The following is a 15,726-nucleotide window of genomic DNA, read 5'->3' on the forward strand; positions in this document are numbered from 1 at the left end:
AATTTTAAAGGCTGCGAGAGAAAAGAATCAAATTACATTCAGGGGGATACCAATAAGAATATCAGCAGATTTTTCAATCCAGACCCTAAAAGCTAGAAGGGCCTGGAACAACATTTACCAAGCCCTGAAAGAAAACGGATGCCAACCAAGAATCTTATACCCAGCAAAACTTACTTTCAGATTTGATGATGAAATAAAATCATTCCATGATAAACAAAAGCTAAAAGAATTTACAAAAACAAAGCCAGCATTACAGAACATTCTCAGCAAAATATTCCATGAGGAAGAGATGAAAAACAACGATGCAAATCAGCAACAGGAGGAACTAACCTAAAGGAATGGCCAAATAAAGGAGAAACCAAATCATGTGAAAAAACAAAAATGAGTCAAATGACTGGGAATACCAATCATATCACAATAACAATGCTGAAAGTTAATGGCCTGAACTCATCAATCAAAAGACATAGACTGCATTGCAAATTTTTGGCACCTTTGTCTAGTATTAGAAAATTGTATTTATTTGGGTTTGTGACCGTGTCCTATATTCTGTACCATTGATCTACCTGTCTATTTTGGTGCCAATATCATGCCATTTTTGTTACTATTGCTTTGTAGTATAGTTGAAGTTCTGGGATTGCTATACCCCCTGCTTTGCTCTTTCTACTGAGGATTGTTTTAGCTATTCTGGGTTTTTTATTCTTCCAGATGAATTTCATAATTGCTTGCTCTATTTCTGTAAGGTACATCATTGGGATTTTAATTGGAATTGCATTGAATCTGTATAGCACTTTTGGTAGTATGGCCATTTTGACAATATAAATTCTGCCTATCCAAGAACATGGGAGATCATTCCATCTTCTAAGATCTTCCTCAATTTCTTTCCTCAATATTTTGTAGTTTTCATTGTAGAGATAGCCTCTTCAACAAATGGTGCTGGGAAAACTGGAAATCCATATGCAACAGAATGAAACTAAACCCCTATCTCTCACCCTGCACAAAACGAAACTCAAAATGGAACAAGGACCTCGAAATCAGACCAGAGACCCTGCATCTTGTAGAAGAAAAAGTAGGTCCAAATATTCACCTTGTTGGCTTAGGATCAGACTACCTTAACAGGACTCCCATAGCACAAGAAATAAAAGCAAGAATCAATAAGTGGGATAGATTCAAACTAAATAGCTTTCTCTCAGCAAAGGAAACTATCAGCAATGCGAAGAAAGAGCCTACAGAGTGGGAGAAAATCTTTACCACTCATACTTCAGATAGAGCACTAATTTCCAGAATGTATAAAAAACTCAAAAACTCTACACCAAGAATACAAATAACCCAATCAACAAATGGGATAAGGAAATGAACAGACGCTTCACGGAAGAAGATCTACAAGCAATCAACAAACATATGAAAAAATGTTCACCATCTTTAGTAATAAGAGAAATGCAAATCGAAACTGCCCTAACATTCCATCTCACCCCAATTAGAATGGTGATTATCAAGAATACAAGCAACAACAGGTGTTGGAGAGGATGTGGGGAAAAAGGTACACTCATACATTGCTGTTGGGGCTGCAAATGAGTGCAGCCACTCTGGAAAGCAGTGTGGAGATTCCTTAGAAAACATGGAATGGACCAACCATTTGACCCAGCTATCCCACTCCTTGGCCTATACCCAAAGGACTTAAAATCAGCATACTACAGAGATCCAGCCACATCAATATTCATAGCTGCTCAATTCACAATAGCCAGACTGTGGAACCAACCTAGTTGTCCTTCAATTGATGAATGGATAAAGAAACTGTGGTATATATGTACAATGGAATATTACTCAGCCATAAAGAATAATAAAATTATGGCATTTGCAGGCAAATGGATGAAATTGGAGAATATCATGCTGAGTGAAATAAGCCAATCTCAAAAATCCAAAAGGTGAATGATCTCACTGATAAGTGGATGATGACACATAATGAGGGGTGGGAGGGGGGCAAGAATGGAGGAAGGAGGAACTGTATAGAGGGAAAAGAGGGGGTGGGAGGGGTGTGGGGAAAGGAAAATATAACAGAATGAATCAAACATCATTGCCCTATGTAAATGTATGACTACGCAAATGGTATGCTGTTACTCCATGTACAAACAGAGACAACATGTATCCCATTTGTTTACAATAAAAGTAAATTAAAAAAGCAAAAAAGAAATATTGTTCTCTCCTTGTGAGAGTTCAGGCGACCCCAGGCCTGCCTTTTGATGCCCTATGTGACGGTGGACCATAAACTCTTGAGGATTGGAATTCCTTGAGCTTGCTGCTGGCTGGTCCTGTGTTTGAAGAGTCCATGCAAAATAAACAATGATAACACAGTCACAAGGATGAAGTGGCAGAGCTTGCCAGGCTGATTCCTCGAGCTCACCTTTAATTCTGGAAATGTTTCTTTTGTGTATCACTTCCTCCTTACAAGAATTACTTCCATGTAGTTAAATTATTAATCCACTGCTTTTCCCCCTTTCTTGTACTATAATAACTGGGGAAAAAAAGACATAGACTGACAGATTGTATTAAAAAGAAAAATCCAACAATATGCTGCCTGCAAGAGACTCATCTCATAGAAAGAGATACCCACACACTAAAGGTGAAAGGAGGGAAAAAAACATACCATGCACACGGACACAGAAAAAAGCTGGAGTATCCATCCTCATTTCAGATAATGTGGACTTCAAGCCAAAACTAGTCAGAAGGGATAAAGAAGGACAGTACATACTGCTTAAAGGAAGCATAAATCAGCAAGACATAAAAATCATAAATATCTATGCCCCAAACATTGGCTCATCCATGTACTTCAAACAAATCCTTCTCAAAACCAGAAATCAAATAGACCAGGACAAAATAATACTAGGCGATTTTAACACACCTCTCTCCCCACTGGACAGATCTTCCAAACAAAAATTGAATAAAGAAACCATGGATCTCAGTAACACAATCAACAATTTAGACTTAACGGACATATATGGAATATACCATCCAACAAAGAATGAATACACTTTCTTCTCAGCAGCACATGGATACTTCTCTAAAATAGACCTTATTTTATGCCACAAAGCTCCTGTTAGCAAATACAAGAAGATAGAGATACTACCTTGTACTCTATCAGATCATAATGGATTGAAATTAGAAATAAATGACAGAATAAAAAACAGAAATTTCTCCAATACCTGGAGATTAAATATTATGCTATTATATGATTAATGGATAACAGAAGACATCAGGAGGGAAATAAAAAAATTCTTAGAAGTAAATGTGAACAAAGACACATCATATCAAAATCTCTGGGACACTATGAAAGCAGTACTCAGAGGAAGATTTATTTCATGGGGTGCATTCAACAAAAGAAGAAAAAATCAACAAATAAACGGCTTAACTCTATAGCTCAACCCCTAGAAAAAGAAGAGCAGACCAACACCAAAAGTAGTAGAAGACAAGAAATAGTTAAAATCAGAGTAGAAATCAATGAAATTGAAGCAACAACAACAACAAAAAAAAACAATTGGAAAAATTAACAAAATAAGAGTTGTTTCTTTGAAAAAATAAACAAAATTGATAAACCCTTAGCCACACTAACAAAGAGAAGACGAGAGAAAACTCAAATTACTAAAATACAGAATGAACAAGGAAATATCACTACAGACACAAGTGAAATACAAAACATAATTAGAACCTATTTTGAAAATCTACATTCCAACAAAACAGAAATCCTCGAAGACATCAACAAGTTCTAGACATATGCATTACCTGAACTGAACGAGGAGGACATATGCAACTTAAATAAATCAATTTCAAGCAATGAAATAGAAGAGGTCATCAATAGCCTACCAACAAAGAAAAGTCCGGGACCAGATGGGTTCTCAGTCGAGTTCTACAAAACCTTGAAAGAAGACTCATTCCAACACTCCTCAAAGTATTCCATGAAATAGAAGAGGAGGGAACCCTCCCAAACTCATTCTAAGAAGCCAATATCACCCTGATACCTAAACCAGACAGAGATACATCGAGGAAAGAAAATTTCAGACCAATATCCTTAATGAATATTGATGCAAAAATTCTCAAGAAAATTTTAGCAAATAGCATACAAATATATATTAAAAAGATAGTGCACCACAATCAAGTGGGTTTTATCCCAGGGATGCAAGGTTGGTTCAACATCCGGAAATCAATAAATGTCATTCACCATATCAGCAGACTTAAAGTCAAGAATCACATGATTATTTTGATAGATGCGGAAAAAGCATTTGATAAAATACAGCATCCCTTTATACTCAAAACACTAGAAAAAAAATAGAGATAGTGGGAACATTCCTTAACATTGTAAAGGCCATCTATGCTAAGCCCAAGGCCAATATCATTCTAAATGGCGAAAAACTGAAAGCATTCCCCCTACAAACTGGAACAAGGGAGGGATGTCCTCTACCACTTCTATTCAACATAGTCCTTGAAACTCTATCCAGAGCAATTAGACAAACCAAAGAAATTAAAGGGATACAAATAGGAAAAGCAGAACTGAACTATCCCTATTTGCTGATGACATGATTATATATTTAGAGGAACCAGGAAATTTCACCAAAAACTTTTAGAACTCATAAGTGAATTCAGTAAAGTCGCAGGTTACATGTTCAAATGCTCATAAATCCAATGCATTTTTATACATAAGTGGTGTATATTCAGAAAGAGAAGTTAGGAAAACTACCCCATTCACAATAGCATCGAAAAAAAATAAAATATTTGGGAATCAATCTCACAAAAGAGGTAAAAGACTCTACAATGAGAACTACAGAACACTAAAGAAAGAAATTAAAGAAAATCTTAGAAGATGGAAAGATCTTCCATGTTCTTGAATAGGCAGAATTAATATTGTCAAAATGGCCGTACTACCTAAAGTGCTATACAGCCACTCTGGAAAGCAGTATGGAGATTCCTCAGAAAGCTTGGAATGGAACCACCATTTGACCCAGCTATGCCACTCCTTGGCCTATACCCAAAGGATTTCAAATCAGCATACTACAGAGATCCAGCCACATCAATGTTCATAGCTGCTCAATTCACAATAGCCAGATTGTGGAACCAACCTAGATGTTCTTCAATTGATGAATGGATAAAGAAACTGTGGTATATATATACAATGGAATATTATTCAGCCATAAAGAATGATAAAATTATGACATTTGCAGGCAAATGGATGAAATTTGAGAATACCATGCTGAGTGAGATAAGCCAATCTCAAAAATCCAAAGGAGGAATGATCTCGCTGATAAGTGGATGATGACCCATAATGGGTGGTGGGAGGGGTTAGTGTTAGGGTTAGGGTTAGCGTTAGGTTTAGGGTTAGGGAGGGGGCAAGAATTGAGGAAGGAAGGACTGTTTAGAGGGAAAAGAGGGGTGGGAGGGGTTGGGGGGGAAGGGAAAATAACAGAATGATCAAAGAACATTACCCTATGTAAATTTATGATTACACAAATGGTATGCCTTTATTCCATGTACAAACAGAGAAACAGCATGTATCCCATTTGTTTACAATAAAAAAAATACAATCACAGAATGAACCTAAATGCAAATAAAAGTGAAAAAAGAACCTGCAACATCAATAGAAGTGAGGATAAATAAAAGTAGATACCATAAAAGAATTTTTCCCCCTAATTATAATAAATAGTATAGTCAATCACATTAAGCACACTCAGAATGACAGGAAAGACAGTCACACAGTTTTGGGGGAGTGAAGAGAGTTTTGGAAAAACTGAAACAAGTTAAAACACAAGGTTTTTGAACCAAAACTTTGACTTTCAGACAATCCTAAGATGTTTGTTAGCCACATGGAGAACATATGTAGATGTCCACCTTGAACTCTCAAAAAACAGGACATAAATAAGCTGTGCTGATATAAACTAACAAATACATAATAAAATACAGAAATAAAGACATGTTAAACCAATTCTTTCAGAAGTAAGAGAAAACCATAAATCCAGCATAAAAAATGGATAATAATAGTGCATGTGGTTTTGACCTAGCAGCACTAATATTTCCATTCTTCCTGAAGGTTTAACCTTTGGCTAAGTGAGACCAAGAGCTGGAACTGAGATTCAGATATGAAATTTTCATCCAAAAGAGGGAGCCCAACAAAATAGGAATGAAAAAATAAAATCTCTGCCCATTATCCTTTTTTTAAGTATCCAAGGAGCTCTCTTTCTCTCCCGTTGTGGGCAAAGAAATAAAGTCTACTGCAAGGGCTTAGAAGTAACAACTTTTAGTCATCTTTATTTTCAGTGATTAAAGTAGTATTTGAAAATCTAAAAGTATTTTCAGATTTAAGTTCTCCATAAGTGATCAATTTGCCTTCCTTTATGAAATTGGTTGCCACATAACCAACTATGTATGTTCTTTTCTGAGGATAAATGAAAGTGAAGCTAAGAAAAATTTTGTACTACATTTACCAGTTATATGCAATTCTATGAACAGTTTAGTAATCCAGTCAGACAGGTTCTAGAGACTAATCACTAGCAACAAAAACCCAAATATTTTTGTTTGTTTTTGAGGTTATTGTGGGTGGAGTAGCTTTCCTAATTTCTATTTCGAAGGATTAATCACTGATAAATAGAAATGTACTTGACTTATGGGTGTTGATTTTATATCCTGCTACTTTGCTGAATTCATTTACTAGCTCTAGAAGTTTTCTGGTAGAATTTTTTTGTTGTTGTTTTTTTGAACCTTCTAAATGTAGAATCATGTTGTCCACAAATAGTGATAGTTTGAGTTCTTCTTTTTCTATTTGTATCCTTTTAATTTCTTTCATCTGTCTAATTACTCTGGCTAGAGTTTCCAGTACTATGTTGAATAGAAGTGGTGAAAGAAGGCATTCCTGTCTTATTCCAGTTTTCAGAGGGAGTGCTTTCAATTTTTTCTCCATTTAGAATGATATTGGCTTTGGGCTTAGTGTAGATAGCTATTACAATGTTTAGGTTTGTTCCTATTCCTACTATCCCTAGTTTTTCTAGTGTTTTGAACATGAAGGGGCGCTGTATTTTGTCAAATACTTTTTTTCTGCATCTATTGAGATGATCACATGATTCTTATCTTCAAGTCTACTGATGTGATGAATTACTATTTATTTATTTCCATATGTTGAATTGATTTTACATCTCTGGGATGAACCCCACTTGATCATGTCAAACTATCTTTTTAATATGTTTTGTATGAAGTTTGCCAGTATTTTATTAACAATTTTTGCATCTGTGTTCATCAGAGATATTGGTCTGAAGTGTTCTTTCCTTGATGTGTTTTTGTCTGGTTTGGGTTCCCTCCTTTACTATTTCATGAAATAATTTGAGAACTATTAGTTTTAGTTCTTCTTTGAAGGTCTTGTAGAACTGGGCTAAGAATACATCTGGTCCTGGGCTTTTCTTGGTTGGTAGGCTTTTGATGGTGTCTTCTATTTCATTGCTCAAGAAATTAAATTAAATTGTGAATGTCCTCCTGATTCAGTTTGGATAGGTTGTATGTCTCTAGAAATTTGTCAATGTCTTTGAAATTTTCTATTTTATTTGAGTATAAATTTTAAAAATAGTTTCTAATTATCTTCTGTATTTCAGTTGTGTCCATATCATATTTCCTTTTCATCACAAATTTTAGTAATTTTAATTTTCTCTTTCTCTTTGTTAGCATAGCTAAGGGTTTATCAATTGGACATCAATCTAACAAATAAGGTGAAAGATATCTACAATGAAAACTACAGAACACTAAAGAAATAAATTGAAGAAGACCTTAGAATATGGAAAGATCAACCATGTTCTTGGATAGGCAGAATTAATATTGTCAAAATGACCATACTACCAAAAGTGTTACACAGATTTAATGCAATTCCCATTAAAATCCCAATGTCATTCTTCATAGAAATAGAAAAGGCAATCATGAAGTTCATTTGGAAAAATAAGAACCCAGAATAGCCTAAGCAATCCTTAGCAAGAAACATAAAGCAGGAGGCATCACAATACCAGATTTTAAACTATACTACAGAGCTATAGTAACAAAAACACCATGGTACTCACACCAAAATAGACATGTAGATCAATAGTACAGAATAGAAGACACAGAGACAAACCCACATAAATACAGTTATCTTACACAGTTATCTCATACTTAAACATACATTAAACATACAGAAAAGATAGCCTCTTCAACAAATGGTGCTGGGAAAACTGGAAATCCATATACAGCAAAATGAAATTAAATCCCTATCTCTCACACTGCACAAAACTCGACTCAAAGTGAATCAAGGACCTAGGAATTAGATCAGAGATGGTGCACCAAATAGGAAAGAAAGTAGGCCCAAATCTTCATCATGTTGGCCTAGGATCTAACTTCCATAACAAGACTTCTAAAGCATAAGAAATAAAATCAAGAATCAATAAATGGGATGGATTTTAACTAAAAAGTTTCTTCTCAGCAAAGGAAACAGTAATGTGAAGAGAGAATCTAGAGAATGGGAGAAAATCTTTATCACATGCGCCTCAGATAGAGCACTAATCTCCAGGACATATAAAGAATTCTAAAAACACCAAAAAAAAAAAAAAAAACTCAATCAATAAATTGGCTAAGAAACTGAACAGGCACTTCATAGAAGAAGAAATATGATCAATCGACAAATACATGAAAAAATGTTCAACATCTCTAGCAATTAAAGAAATGCAAATCAGAACTACTCTAAGGACTGGGGAGATAGCTCAGTTAGTAGAGTGCTTGCCTGCAAGCACAAAGCCGTGGGTTCAATACCCAGCACCACAGAAACAAAAACAAAAACAAAAAAACCTAACATTTCATCTCACTACAATCAGAATGGCAATTATCAAGAACACAAGCAACAAATGTTGGCAAACACGTGGGGGAAATGGTACACTCAAACATTGCTGGTGGGATTAAAAATTGGTGCAACCACTCTGAAAAGCAGTGTGGAGATTCCTTAGAAGCCTTGGAATGCAACCTCCATTTGACCCAACTATCCTACTCCTCAGTTTATACTCAAAATCAGCATACTACAGTGATGCAGCCACATCAATGTTTATAGCATTTCAATTCACAATAGCTTAAGTATGGAACCAACCTCAATGCCCTTCAAAAGATGAATGGATAAATAAAATGTGAGATATATAGATAGATAGATATAGATATAGATATAGATATAGATATACATACATTATACATATAGATATACAGATATATGATGAAATATTACTCAGCCTTAAAGAAGAATGGAATTATGGCATTTGCAGGTAAGTGGATGGAGTTGGAGAATATCATGCTAAGTGAAATAAACCAATTCCAAAAAACCAAAGATCAAATGTTTTCTCTGAAATGCCAATGCTGATCCATAACTGGAAGGGATGGGGCTGGGAAGAATGGAGGAACTTTGAATTGGGCAGAGGGAAGGGGTGTGGGTGTGGGAAGGATGGTGGAATAAGATGGACATTATTGTCCTATGTACATGTATTATTGTGTGACCAGTGTGACTCTGTACAATGTACAGCCAGAGAGATGAGAAGTTGTGTTCCATTTGTGTACAATGAGTTGAAATGCATTCTGGTCTCATGTATAACTAATAAGAACAACAACAAAACATCTTTGGAAATCAACCCCCAGGCACAAAAAAAGAAAGACCCCTGCCTGAGAGGACTCAGCAGATACAACAAAGATGAAAAGTAGAAATCAAGAATAGGAGAACACTAAACAAATTAAAAGAAATAATTGTTATTTTAAAAATTTTAAATGATTAAAGAGTTCAAAGAAGGAATAGAAATCCTAGTAAAATATCTACAGGTGGTGTGTTAACGTAATAAGGGATTTTGTATTTAAAGAGTCATTCATTCAGGTATGTTTTCCATCTAGTAGGTTATCACATTGGTTTGGAGGTCACATATCCCAAAACCTAATTTCATAAGTGCCACTTCATATCCAAATTATAACACTATTGCTGTTGGGGTGGAAAGATCTGTATATGTCCTGTAGGTCCATTTGAATAGTATTGTACAGTTCTGCTGTTTCCTAACTGATTTTATGTGTGGATTACCTATCCCCTACACTGAGCGGGTTTTTGAAGAGTCAATGCCAGTCTCATAAAACACTTGTAATGCTATATTTTTTTCCTCCATACCTATTAACATCAGGTATGTTTTCCATCTAGCTGGTTATCCCATCAGTTTGGGGCGACACATCCCAGATCCTAATTTCGTATGTGCCACAAATTTTTCTGAAGAATAATTTTGAATGCATTGGGGGAATTCCATAAAGGCATGCCACTTCAGAACATTAGCTGTAAAGTTGGATTTCGGCAAAGCTGTAAAATAGAGGTTAAACTCATAAATATTTGGAGTATGATAAACACAAATGCTTCCTACAATGTCTTTAAATTCTTACTTTTACTACAAAGACTTTGCATCTGGAAATTGTAGATAATACATAATGTATGTATGTAGTTCAGAAAGAAAAAAATAGTATAAAAATCAGACCAGTAGACCCATCTGAATGAAAAGGTCTTATGCTACTTTATATTGTTGCCAAATAATATGAATTTTGTATTTGAGCTTAAGGCACAGTAACCATTTCTTTAAAATGATTTCTGGTTGTAGCAAATTTTTTTTTTATTTCCCCAGTGATATAAGGACTATGATAATAGATCTTCCTCTCAAACAAAAATATCTAAATTTATGACCAAACTACAGAAAAAGTTCAGGAAAAAAAGAAATTACTGTCTAAGAAAAAAAGAAAACAAATAGTAAAGTTCAAATCAGCAATTATATCTAAGATTCCACTGCCAAATCCCACATCTTGAAGACTTCCTCTATGATTTATTTTAGGAGTTTTATGTTTTAGCCTTAAGTTTAAGTGATTGTTCCAGCGCTATTGGTTGAATACTCTTCTTGCCTTCTCAACTGGATATGGTTCCCTTGTCAAAATTCACTTAGCTCCAGATGTCTGAGTTGACTTCTGAACTTTGTTTTGTTCTCTCTAGCTCTACATAGTTATCCTTATCTTGGTACCATGCTGTTTTGGTTAAAGTAGTTTTGTTGTACATTTTTAACTTGGTGAGTCCTTTAATTTTGTTCTTTGTTTCCAAGATTGTTTTGGCTAGTTAGGGCCCCTTGCATTTCTGAATGGATTTGAAGATTGATGTTTTTATTTTTTCTATCAAAAAAAGGGTATTGCAATTTTGGTAAGGATTACCTTGAACTTTTTAGATCACTTTGTGTAGATGTTTATATCTGAACAACATTCACTCTTTTAACCCATGAGCACTAGATAGCTTTCAGTTTAGTTAGGTTTTCTTTAATTACTTTCAGTAATGTTTAACAGTTTTAATTGTGCAACTCTTACTTCCTTCGATAAACTTAATTCTAGGTATTTTATGCTTTTAGTTTCTGTTGTAAATGATTGCTTCCTTAGTTTCCTTGTTGAATTGTTCATTGCTAGTGTATCGAAACAACACTAAATTCAAGGATTGATCTCATAACAAAGAACTTTTCTGAATTTATTAGCTTTGGTAGTTTTCTAATAGATTATTTGGAATTTCCCATATATCTGATCCTATCATCAGAAAATGGAAGTTTTTTTTTTTTTTTAAATATTTGGGTACCTTTAATTATTTTTCTTGTCAGGTGAAAGAAGTCATCTTTATCTTCTCCTTGATCTTAGGGGTAAAGCTTTCAGTTTTTCATCATTGAATATAATGTTAGCTGTGGGTTTTTCAGAAATTTCTTTTAGCTTGTTGGTGCACTGACTTATAAAAATAAAAAGAAATTTTGGATATTTTAAAGATAATAAATGTTAAAATAACCTCAGATATTGTAAAGAAAAGAAATTAAGATATTCTAATATCTTAGTTTTCCTAGGGGAGAAGTATCGATTAGCATTTTTAGACATATAGACATTGTTAAGTATTATTTTTGAAATAATAATAATAATATGTCAACTTGGCATATCAAGGTCTATACCTAATCAATATCTTGACTAATCAAGATATTCATCAATAAAAAGAGGGAGGAAAGCACAGGAAATAAAAGTAAATAAAATAAATACATGTTGCTTGGATTAAAAGAATTTCTACTCAAAGAAATTCTCAGATTTGAGAACACATATGAAATACATTGACATTAATTATAAAGAATACATGGGACATACATTGACAAAAAAGGTAAGTGAAGAAATAGAAAAACACATAATAGAAAAACCACCCAAAAAAGCTGGTCTACAATTCCAATAACAGGCACAAAAGGCTTTGCAGCGCTCTAGGGTACCTGATATTAGAAAGATACATGGAATGAATGGAACAGGAGGGAGACAACCTGAGGTCCCAGGAAACAGGGAGGTTATGAGGAAATGGAGAATTAGGGAATGTTGCCATGCAGGTAGACTGGAATAGCCTGGTCAGCGTGTGGTCACAGCTGTCCACTGCTGTCATCCCCTCTGGACCTGCTGCTCCTGCAAGGGTTCTGACCCCCAGAAAGCCATGATTTCTTACGAACTCAGGTAGAGTCCCTGAAGCAAGCACCTTGCTGGAGGAGATTTTATCCTGTGCTGTCCCAGGCTCTTCCAGGGCTTATTGGAAGGCTTAGATTATAGGGTGGAGTCAGGAATTAGGGAATGGTCTTCTGTTGACATGAACAATAGCAGAGGAGCGCATTTTCAAAGAAATTGGGGAGACTTTAAGAAGAAGAATATATGTGAACTCAAAATATCTGGAAATATTATAAGCAGTTAGAAGCACTTACCAATGTGGAAGGGAAAGCGATAAAATAAATGGGATCTTAAAATTTCTACATACTTAACATACATTTTTGCATATGTTTAGTGAAATTTCTCTCATGTATGACTTGTGTATGTTTTTAAAAGTCTTAAACATTATTTTTAAAAAGGAACTTCTGCCTTTAAGAGTAAGAATTATATACCCACAGCACTTTTATACTTTCATGGGAATAATTGATGAAAACCTTGCTTCAGCAAAATTCAAGGCAGGAGAAATCTTCCTGGGACTGTACAGATTTCAACATTGGCTAATCTACTTTTTTTTTTTTTTTCCTTGAAATGCATTGGCTTCATCTACCTTTAGAAGTTCCTTCTGTTGAAAACTCTGGATGATTTTTTTTTCCCCTCTGAAGCCTGCCAGATACTTTGTAGTCAAAGAAATTGTTAGAAAATTTGCTGTACTTAGAGATTTTGCTGTAGAAAAAAAAAAATGTGGCCACTGCCTTCTCTGAGTTGCTCACCATTTGGGGTTATACATAAAACCCATTTAAAAATAAAGCTGCATTATATAATTTTTGAATTAATCATGCTCCTAGGGAAATTTAGTTTCATATATGTATATATATATAGAGAGAGAGTGTGTGTGTGTGTGTGTGTGTGTATGTGTGTGTTGGAGGAGAGGGGAGAAAGAGAGAGAGAGGGAGGGAGGAAAGGAAGGAGAAGCTCACAGAAAAGAGATAGAAACTCACTTCAACTCTGTAAAACCACAATAGCTATTTATAGTCCATGAGAGACAAGTTGGAACTTAAAACTAACTGAAATTCATATCTTTAATAATTACTTATTTAACACTGCAACGAAAATTATTTGTTTACAATGTAACTCAAGAGGGTTACATTTTGGAGGTTGCCTTTGTGATACTTATGTATTCATTCACCATTATTTAATTCATTCATTTACACCTTCAGCCAACCTCTGTTAAGTGATTCTTTTCTGGCTGTTTTCATGTCATACAATGAGGACTCAGAAGGAACCGAACACAGAACGGGGGAGAGACATACACTAACCAGGCAATTAATATGGTACAGTGGGATTTGTGGTAGGATGTCCAGGAAGATTTGAAAGGAAGCTCAGAAAGGAGAGTTTTGAGACTGGAGGGGAGATTTGGTAGAGAAGCATTTTGACATGTGTGTGTTAGTTAACTTTCCTATTCTATAACGAATACTTGAGATGATCAACTTATAAGGATAAAAAGTTTATTTTAGTTCAGAATTCTGGTAGTTCCAGTCTGTGACCAGTTGGACTTATTGCCTTTGGACTTGTAGGGAGGCAATAATATCATAGCAGAAGAGCATGGTGGAGCAAAACTGCTCCCCCATGGTCAAGAATTGAAAGGAGGAAGTGAAAAGGCTGGGGATCTAGTCAATACCTCCATAATCTAAATGCCTCCTCCAAGTAGGCCAAACCACAGCACTGTGCCAAAAATGTAAACTTGATCTGAGTTTAAAAGATGGAAATAAGAAGATTTTAAATACCTAATGAATTGATAGAATGAGATCTCTTAGAGATTCTGGAGCATCAAAGCAAAGTATTCTAGGGATATCATTATCTTTCTGGTTAGGAAAGAAAAGCTTTCCTCATACATGAGTCTGGATTGATAAGAGGGGGTCAATAGTGGACATCACCTCTGTGGTGTCAAGTAAGTGTTAACATTCTTTCTGGGAACTATAACCTAAATTCCATCCCTTCTCCACTTTCAGTCACTATTTTAGAGAAACTGACATTCATAGTTCTCTCTCTCTCTCTCTCTCTCTCTCTCTCTCTCTCTCTCTCTCTCTCTCTCTCTCACACACACACACACACACACACACACACACACACACACACACACACACCATTCCTAAAATAGAGCACAGGACCCTGGACCAAAAACTGGAGTGCATTCCTTTAGGCACGGTAATCGATCAAGACTTGGGCATCTGACCCTGTCCAAACTAAAGCAAAACTTATTTGGTAATTTCCAGGAGAAAGATGTTCATTTTTTTTTTTTTTCTGTTATTCCTGAAACCTGAGAGCATGTTGGGGTTGAGCTTCAAGCTACCTCTTGCTACCATGTGATGCTTGATACTAAAGCCAATATGACAGAAGGCAGAGTAAAGAGATGGAGAGAAACCAACTCCTAATTATATTTTCTGGGCCCTGAATCCAGGCTTGTCATTTTATGTGAGCCAATAAATTCCCTTTTTGTCCAAGTGAGTTTCGTTGTATTTTCTTTCAATTGTGACCAAGAGTCCAGTTGATGCAGTCTCCACAGGATACACTGAGGAAAGGAAAGAAAGAGAATCAGCCAATATTTGTTAAGCAACTATTTCCCCCTATCTTGTAAAGCTAGGCTTTTTTGTTTTTGTTTTTGGTTTTGGTTTGTTTTTTTGTTTTTAAATGAAGTTTCCAGTAACCCAGAAAAAAAACAAATTATAAAGCTTGTTTTAGCTCAAAAGGTCAGCCTAATTCCAGATACTACTGCTTTTCTGTCATGCTGTGCTATCAGTTTGGATTGACTCTAGGCCAGCATTTCCTAAAATCTTTTTCAGGTTACACCCATATTCTCTGAGATGTTAATAGATGTTAAATGAAGAAAAAAATCTATTTTGTTTTATGAACTCTTGTATGTAAGTGAAATGTCTTTCATGTGTTGATCAGATTTTATGTCTTTTAAAAGTGGTTCAAAGGATCGGATAAGAGATTACCACAATGTCAATCAAAGACCATTACAAACTGTGCATTGGTGCAGAAGCAACATTTTCAAACTATACAATATGTTGATATGTAATTTTTTGATTTGAGCATTTAAGTTTGTACTCCCAACTGATTTGGGGAATGTCATTCCGCGTGCTGCTATCAGAGGCTCATACTACACATGGCTACATGGCCAACAGAGAGAAATTTTGAATAAAAAATAGATTC

General features: G+C 35.2%; 1 long non-coding RNA gene across 2 annotated transcripts in view; it reads right to left on the bottom strand.

Annotated features, from left to right (window-relative positions):
- Positions 1–15,726, bottom strand: part of LOC306640814 — a 162,246-nt gene that overhangs the window by 27,116 nt on the left and 119,404 nt on the right. Inside the window, exon 3 of one of the 2 annotated variants that reach the window (XR_013757923.1) lies at positions 14,061–15,082. The exons of the other annotated variant lie outside the window; for it this stretch is intronic. This is a non-coding gene — a long non-coding RNA (uncharacterized lncRNA). Of the gene's footprint in view, positions 1–14,060; positions 15,083–15,726 lie in introns of those variants that run through there. 2 annotated transcript variants of the gene reach the window in all.

The sequence above is a fragment of the Sciurus vulgaris genome, assembly GCF_902686455.1.
Source record: "Sciurus vulgaris genome assembly, chromosome: 1".
NCBI classification, from domain to species: domain Eukaryota; kingdom Metazoa; phylum Chordata; class Mammalia; order Rodentia; family Sciuridae; genus Sciurus; species Sciurus vulgaris.